Below are 8,876 nucleotides of genomic sequence, written 5' to 3' on the forward strand. Positions count from 1 at the left end.
GAGACCACCTTGCACAGGGGTGTGCCAAAGATCCAGCCCTTTGCCTTGGAGGCAGCCCAGAGAGGCAAGGTCAGGGCGAAGAGCAGGTCGGCTATGGCCAGGTTCAGCAGGTAGACGTCAGTGACAGACTGGCTGATCCGACTATATAAGACAACCACTATCACTAGGGAGTTTCCCAGCAGATTCAGCATGAAGATCAGGGCATAGATGACCACCACTGCATACTTGTTGATTTCCAGGGATTCTGGCCTGCATGGGGCAGAGTCTGCTGGAATAAAGGGCAGTTCTGTGCTGTAACTGTAATTTTCACCGAAGAAATCTTCAAAGCTGTAAGTGTCCCAGTCAGTGTCTTCCATATTGGAGGCAAACTTAAATCCTGGCCTAGAGAAGAGAGATGAGAGTTACTGCACAATAATCTCTCCCCCGATTCTAGCCTATTTGCCCATGAACCTCGGACGGGATTCTTTGCCTTGGCTTGTATATTACACGGAAGCAACTTTCACATTAAGAAATAGTCGTGGCTCTAGGTTATGAGCCACATTTAGTGATAAATGGCACATTGCACAAAGCGTATAGTTCCCTCAAAACCAGAGAGGTTCTGAGCATTTTCCATGACATCACCATCACCCAAAACATTGTTGAAACTTCCCTGCAAACAATCCCTACAGAACATGTCTTGGATTCTTCAGTGGTGAGCATCTCTGGCTATTGAGGCTGAATTTAATGTCAGAAATATGAGGTGCCATTCGGTTCTTGATGTGGGGTATTAAGCAGGCAATCCAGTTGGGTTTGATTGCTAGAAAAAGATGGAGGTTTGACTAGAAAGCTGAGGGAGGAACCCCTTTGTCCCACTTTCTGAAAGTCTTTAAAAGAAGTGTGTGGAAAAATAGATTTAGCGGTAACAGCATACAGCTGAAGGATATTGGAGCTAGAAGAAAGCTTATTTACAGCCCAGCGTTTTTCTTTCAGGATGCAAAAGACCTGCTGTGGGAGTATTTGTGCAGTTTGAAAAAAATATATTAAAAATCCTAAGTGGGTGGCTGACTGATTCTCCAAGCAGGTGGAAATGTAACGGACTGTCTTGGGAGCTCCGAGCAGCCATGTTCTGCCATGTGGAGGTGAGCAGAGAAAACCAGGGTGCTCCCAGCCCAAGGAGAGGCAGCAGGAAGCAGAGGAGACAGGTGGAGACAGGTGGAGACACACTATCCTTGTTTTGGTGGCTTTTCAATTCCGGTGGGGACACTTTGTGTCCTGCCAGTGAGTGCCTTCATCCATCCCTGACTCCCCAGCACCCCCAGACTACGTCCAGGTAAGCCCGCTTCTGTTGGCTCTGCCCTTGTTACGGGGATAGCCCAAAGTCTGCTTCTGGGGGAAGCTGCAGTCACTCTGAAATATTTACCCAGTTTTCAGAGAGGAAGTAAATTAAAGTAAACCAGCTCCCAAATGAGTTCCTTGTGAACCACCAGATCTATTACCGTTGTTGCCATTTCTTTATCACAAGGTATGACCATCCTGGGACCATATGCAAGTCAGTAACCCACCTCAAAATGGAACCAGCGTTAAAGAGAAAAACATCAAGTAACAAGTCTCCAGAATTACTTCAATACTCAGTAGGATCATCATCATAAAACGAGAGGGACAGTAACGCGATTGACAAGGATGTGGAGAACTGGACCTCTCGTACATTGCTTGTGGGAATGTACCAATGGTGAAGCTACTTTGGAGAACGGTTTGGGAGTTAAACATAGTTACCAATGACCCAGCAATTTCACTTCTAGATATGTACCCAAGAGAATTGGAGAGTGATGTCCACACAAAGACTTGTACACAAATGTTCACAACAGTGTAATAGTCCCAAAGTGGAAACAATCCAAATGCGCCTCAACCCGATAAGTGGAGAAACTAATGGAAGCATACACATACAATGGACTATTATTCAACCAACAACAGGAATGAAGGACCGATATATGCTATAACGTGGGTGAAGCTTGAAAACATTATTCCAGGCAAAAAAAAAAAAAAAAAAAAAAAAAAAAAAGCCAGACATAAAAGGCTTCATACTGTAGGAGTCCATGTAGGTGAAATGTCCAGAATAGGCAAATCAGTAGAGACAGAAAGTAGATCAGGGGTCGCCAGGCCCTGGAGGGGGGGTTTCTTTTCAGGCTGATGAAAGTGTTCAGGAATTAGACAGTGGTGAGGATTGTATAACTTTGTGCATGTACTAAGAACCACTAGTTGTACACTGGAAATGGGTGACTTTTACAGTGTGAGAAGGCAGGGCTGGGGTGGTGGCAGAAACTGCCCTATCAGGGGATAGCTGCAGCCAAGCATACTTCACTGATAAGTCCTCATTCTGGAATATCCAGTGCTCAGCTGTGCGGGAGATGGGCTGGGGGGTACACGGGGAGCTCCCACTCCCAGGCACGAGGGACCAGCTTAAGGGTCCAGAGGGAGACCCTGCAAGTCAGGACGGGAGATGGAGAACTCGGGCAAGAGAAGCAGGCCAGGGCAGTGACCTCCAGTCACTGGAGGGGATAATGCTTTGTGGATGCTTGTGGGTTTTTCAGTTTACCAATCTCTAGGAAGGATGCGTTGACAGTGAAAGGGAGAAACTAAGGGAAGGGTCTGCTTTGTGCAGGTGAGAAGACAGGCACAGAGGGGCTCAGACACCAGCCCATGGTCACAGAACCTACAAATGCTGCAACCGGGATTCCATGTAGGTGTGCGTGGCTCCATGTGCTACTTACAGTCTACTGACCTGCTTCATTTGAAAAAAAAAAAAATCATACCTCATATACTAAGCATATTTAAAATATATTTGTAAGCTAAGTTTTTGAGATCTCATGAAGTCAGACTGTATACAGTTTACTCCTATTGTTTGATATTTTGTGTGTTGCTTTCTTACCTATTCTGTAGGCCCAGAATGCAAGAGACTGCCCTTGCAGAAATGATTAGCCAAACACCCTTGAACTGGCTGATTCCTACTGACCCCCTGGTCATGTTCTCGGTGAACAAGCAGGAGATTCCCTCATTGAGTGAAATGGCCAGACCCTTAATGACTCACGGCCATTCAGAAATGCCATGGATGATTCTAATTTATTTTATGAAAATGCTATACAACGGAGACATTTACAAGATCCCGAACATTGAAGGCAATCTTTTCAATAACAATAGAAAATTCAGTCATTTTAATACAATTCTAGCATTCTTTCTATGAATATAATCCACACATATTTGCATTTAATGTAGAGCAGGAGGGACTAGACAATGTCTGGCCTTTCCTCAGACCCCATCCGAGCCAAAGCAGGAGAACTGGCTGAGTCAGGAAGGGAAGGGGCTGGCCAGAAAGTTGCCCTAAGTGGTTATCAGAGAGAGGTGTAAGGAAGAGGGGCAGGAGCTCTCCCTTTGGGGATAGGGAGGCCTTAAGAGGAATGAAGCCCACCCCAGGGCCGGGAGAGATGTCTGGGATCAATGGAGGCTGGGTGTCAAGGGGGACAGAGAACAGAGAATTCTGGAAGGTGAGAAGGGTGGGTGTTCCAAGACTTACCAGAAGTCTGGGACTTTCACCTGTAGGACACATCCAGGAGGGCAGATGTGCCTGACTGACAGGGTGGTGGTGGTTAAGAGAGTGGAGGAAGTGAGCGGTGGATTAGATTGCTCAATTCTAGGGTGGAGTTCTGAGGCTGCTGGATGCTTTTGATAACTTGAATAATTAATTCTCACGGCAGCTCTTGGATCACGAGTCATTTTCTGAACTGGCAGAGTTCCATACTGGTAAGGGACCTGTGGTGTTTTCTAGCCAATCTTTCCATTTCACAGTTGAGCAAACTGAGGCCCACGCAAAGGCAGTGGTTTGCCCAGGATGGCATGGATTTCTCTCATCTTTGCCCTGGTCTCAGCAGTCCCTGGCTCTTTCAGCTGCCTTGTCTGACTCTCCCCACACCCCAGCTGCCTCGGGTTGCCCCCTGCTTGGGAGCCAGCCGCCCTCCTGCTCTTGAACATCTCTCCCATCTCAAAGGAGAGCAGCTCATGAAGATGACAGAGATGGAACTTGAGGTTCTGGTGCGCCTGGACCTAATGCCCCCTGTCCCCCCCCATTCACCCCGGAGGCTTTGAAGCCTCACAGATCCCTTCTCCATGTCACATCCCTTTGAGAACCCCCACCCCCAAGTGGGGGCTCCACTCACTTCTCTTATCATTCACCTCCCTGCCCAACCATCTGCTCCGCCCAGGGGCCCCTCTGAGGGGCATTGCTCTTCTTTCTTGACCTGTACACTTGGGATTGGGTCTGCAGTAGCTGGCCACCTTTGGAGCCAAGACCATCTAATTTGGAAAGAAAGCCTTTTGGGAAAAATTCGCATCTTATCCAAATCCAAACACATTTTTGAAAGCAGTGTTGAGTGACACTAAGAATGTATTTTTGTCACCTTTGCTATTGATTACAGTGGCAAGGATAAATACAGGCAGAACAGTGACCACTAATTCACGGCTCCCTCCCAAGCCCCCACCCCAGCAAACCATACCTCTGGCTTCTCCACTTCGCCTCTTGTCCCTGCATCCCAGGGCCCGCAGAGTGCTTGAAGCCTGCAACAAACTTGCCTACCCCTAGGGAAGAACCTTGCAACCGTTCTTTGTCACTTCTCTCTTTCCCATGCTTGGAGAAGAATGCCGTGACTCCTGGCCAGGCGATGCTAAAACCAGACAGAGGCTTGTTATACAGAGAGAGGCCCAGGAAAGCAGCGGGTAAGGACTCAGCAAGCCACGCAGCTCGGGGCCAGTGACTTTCCCTTTCCAAGTCTCAGTTTACTCATCTGTACAATGAGGCCAGTGATAGCATCTAACTCGTCGGGTTGTGCTGAGGATCAAATGAGGGATTACCCGTAAAGCGCTTAAGACTTAGAGCAAGCATGATGTTAGCGTCTGTCGTGGTGATCTTCATTTCTGGAACAGTTTGTTAACTAGCGTCATGACGTCTGTCCCACTACACCCCCCAAGGAAGGAAAAGCAGCGGGTCGGCTTTCCGGGCTCACTTTGATGTACATCTTCATCGGCTCTGGCGTGAATAACAACCGTCACACTAACTGTAACGTTGGGTGCCTACTTGGGTCCAGCTTCTGCGAAAAGAGCTTTTCAGAATTCTTGCACTTAGGGATGCCTGGCTGGCTCAGTTGGGGGAGCAGGCAACTCTTGATCTTGGGGTTGTGAGTTTGAGCCCCACGTTGGGTGTAGAGATTACTTAAAAATAAAATCTTGAAAAAAAAGAATTTGTACATATTTAATCCTCACAACAAAGCCGTGAAGTGTGCACTTTCTGAATGAGGAAACCAGACTCTGGGAGTTAAGCAACCTCATCAGAGTGACACAAGGAAATGGGTTTTAAACAGTTTTTAAGAAATGTTTTTACCTGACCTCAAATCCTGTATTCTGTCCACTGTAACAAGGGCCTGGATCCTAGTCTCAGCTTTCTGAGCTCGGTTAGGAACCTCTCTGTCCCAGACAATGGAATAAAAAGGTGTAGAAAGGGGAGCCCAGATTTGACATTTCCCCACCGGCTCACTTCTTGATTTTCATTAGGTTGATTTCGTTTCCCCTGAACCGACCACCTGCATGTGGATGGTGGGGTGAATAAAGAACTGGCTAGTTCTGCTGCTTATGGTCAGGATAAGCTCGGACAAGTCAATTCTCTCCGGGCCTTGATGTGGTCTGTCAGAAAATGAGGCAATTGTTCTACGATGGCCACTAGGCATATGTAGCTACTTAAATTTAGTTGAAATAGAACGAAAAATGTAGTTCCTCAGTCATACCAGTCGCCTTTCAAGGGTTCAAGGGCCACACGTGACGAGTGGCTACCATACTGGACAGTGCAGATCGAGAACACTCCCCAGGACTGCAGAAAGTTCTTTTGTGCCATGCTGTCTAAGTGAAGACTTTGTTCTCTTTATTTTTTATTTTATTATTTTTTTAAGATTTTATTTATTTGACAGAGAGAGACACAGCGAGAGAGGGAACACAAGCAGGGGGAGTGGGAGAGGGAGAAGCAGGCTTCCTGCTGAGCAGGACCCCCATGTGGGGCTTGATCCCAGGACCCTGGGATCATGACCTGATCCGAAGGCAGACGCTTAACGACTGAGCCACCCAGGCGCCCCAAGACTTTGTTCTCTTTAGCTCTACGTTTCTGCAGTTCAACACGTCAGTTCTCAGGGGACTCAGAGAGGAGACTGAAGTTCCAACAGACGCGGGGCCCTGGAGGCCCTAACACCGAACAGCTCACTTACCTGCTGTTTGCTTTGACAGCTGCTGCTGTCGTTGGAGGGGCTGATCTCCTCTGTGTCTCGGGGCTTGGGACCAGTCAGCGCTTTTGGGCAGGAAAAAAGAGAAGCAGACTTTATAGGGAAACGTCTGACCTGGGGTCACCAGGGTGAATTCCAGGAGGCCCACCAGGAGGCGTCCCCTCCGAGGAGCAATGAGGTCTGTCCTGGGACTCTGACTCCAGGCCAAGGATCCGCCCACCTGGAGATTCTGTGATGGGCACTGGGGATTTTCACGCCTACCTGTCTAAGGGCTTCTGGAGGAGCCTGCCAGTCTGAGGGGGGAGGTGTGGCTGGTCAACCTCCGTCTCGGAGCGTTTCGAACATGCACCTCCTTCTTTACAAGGAAGATACAGTCCACCCCAGCTCCCGGTGAGCAGACTTGCCTGCACTTGTTGCACACTCTCTTCCTTCCTTCTAGGGTCAGCGTGGGAAGCGTCCCTCCTTCTCTTTCTGGTGAATTCCTGCCCTGACTCCGGGACACCCTGCCTCTCACATCCTTGAGGGTCCTGCCTCCTAGCCCTTCTGCCCCACCCGCCGTCTCCTTCCCTGAGCTTGCTCATGTCGCCCTCACCCTCCCTCTGTTTCAGGACCCCTCCCGCTACTACGCCCCCAGCGCCCTCCTCACGGTTGGACTTCTAGAGAAAGGGGCTGCTTCCACCTTGCCTCCCCTCGTTCACCGCTCAGCCCACCGTAGCTAGCTCCCTTCCCATTGCTCTGCTGAAACAGCTCTTGCCAACATGACTGACGACCTCAGGCCGCGACATCCAATAAGCCCTTCTCTTAAATAAAGCGGCTTTACAGTTGCGACAACAAAGCTTGCATACTGTAAAGAATACAGACACCTCAAAAGCGTCTAAAGTTGAACTGGAAGGACTCCTTTCCATCCTTAGATTCTCACATATCTTGTGTCCATCTTTCCAGACCTCCCCCCCCCTCCACGCATATACGGACATGTTTTCCTTCCTTTTCCCCCTAAAACAAATGATATTGAACTGGTTATGTCATTCTGCACCTTAACACGCTGTCATGGGCATGCATGTAGATGCACCTTACTCTTTTCGGTGACAACATACTAGTCCATGGTGCGGATGTATCATGATTGATCCGATAATTACCTTATGGATGAATATTTAAGTCTTGCTACGAGCATCTTTGGATGCAGGTCTTTGGGAACTTGTATGATTGTGTGGCTTAAGTGTAATTTTGCTGGGTCATATCTGTGCACATTTAAATTTTAATAAGGCTGTACCAGTTTATGCTGACTGCACTTATTGCGGTGAGCATGGCATAATGTACAGAATTGTCCAGTCACTGTGTTGTATACCTGAAATTAATATAACATTGTGTATCAACTATGCTTCAGTAAAAGACTGTATCAATTTATTCTCCCATTGGTGCTTTATAAAAGGGCCTGTTACCCTATCTACTCATACTATCTCACAGTTGTCAATTATGTTAAAATATTTTTTTCCGGTCTGCTGTATGCCTTGTAACTGTATTTATGGTGAAATGGTTATTATTCAAGTCTCATTTGACCTCTGCAGCATTTAATCCCACTGACTTCATTCTCTTCTTATTTCTCCTGAAACTTAGTCTCATTTTGTGGCTTTAGTACTCCATTCATTCCTCAAATCTGGATGTTCCTTGGGGCTCTGCATTGGTCCTCTTCTCTCCCTGCCCTCCCCAGGCCAGCCCACCTGCTCCCTTGGCTTCAGCCACCACCCAATAAGTGCCGGGGTCTCCCACACCTTCAGCGCCTGACCTCCCTCCTAAACTTCTCTTTGCAGCTCAGATTCCTCATGCAGCCATCTCCTGACGTTTCCCCTGAAGTCCCACAGGTGCTGCAAGCTCAGCAGGTAGAAAACCTGTCTCTTGGATTTCCTGCCCCACCCTCCTAGCCGGGCATCTGGCCAACCGGAAACGGCCCGCCCCTTGCACGCCCCTCAAATGAGGTTATGTCTTTAGCATCTCTCTTGATTATCTCCTCTTCACCATCTTCACTGACAGCGTTAGGCAACACTTTATTCTCTCTCACCTAAACTACTGCAATATGCACGCAAGAGCTGTGGATTCTGGAGCTGGACTGCAGACCTTGGGCAAGTTATTCAGTCTCACGGGGCCTCAGTTTCATCATCTGTAAAACGGGGCTAATGAAGCACCTGCTGCATAGTGTTGTCATGCAGATTAAATGTGTCTATAAAGATTTTTTTATTTGAGAGAGAGAGAGCGCGCGCGTGCACAAGCGGTGGGGGAGGGGCAGAGGGAGAGTCTAAATCATCTCTGCCTCAAGTCTTTCCCCCCTCAAACCATCCTCCACTCTGCTCCCAGAACAATCTTCCCAAAGTGTGAATTTGATCTTGCTCTTTTCCTTTTAAAACCCTCTGAGGACCCACATTGTCCTCAGGTAGGTCAATCGCCTGACCTTGGCACCTGGTGCCTCTGCATCCCCTTGTGTACCTACCCAGACTAGTTCCAGGCCACACCCCCGGGACCCCTCAACTACAACCACAGGGAACTCTGCGCAGCTCCCGAAGAGCCAAGAGCCGTTTGGTACCCGCCCCCCCC

At 48.4% G+C, this 8,876-nt stretch overlaps 1 long non-coding RNA gene across 2 annotated transcripts in view; it reads right to left on the reverse strand.

Annotated features, from left to right (window-relative positions):
• Positions 1 to 6: 6 nt before the first annotated feature.
• Positions 7 to 8,876, reverse strand: part of LOC145720461 (uncharacterized) — a 10,025-nt gene continuing 1,155 nt past the window's right edge. The window contains exons 1-3 of one of the 2 annotated variants that reach the window (XR_014143384.1): positions 6,552 to 6,651; positions 6,276 to 6,355; positions 7 to 381 (exon numbers count right to left, since the gene is read on the reverse strand). This is a non-coding gene — a long non-coding RNA (uncharacterized LOC145720461). Of the gene's footprint in view, positions 382 to 6,275; positions 6,356 to 6,551; positions 6,652 to 8,876 lie in introns of those variants that run through there. The other variant, XR_014143385.1, reaches the window with a different exon arrangement.

Source organism: Leptonychotes weddellii, chromosome 3, assembly GCF_054177405.1.
Source record: "Leptonychotes weddellii isolate Sample4059 chromosome 3, ASM5417740v2, whole genome shotgun sequence".
Classification (NCBI taxonomy): domain Eukaryota; kingdom Metazoa; phylum Chordata; class Mammalia; order Carnivora; family Phocidae; genus Leptonychotes; species Leptonychotes weddellii.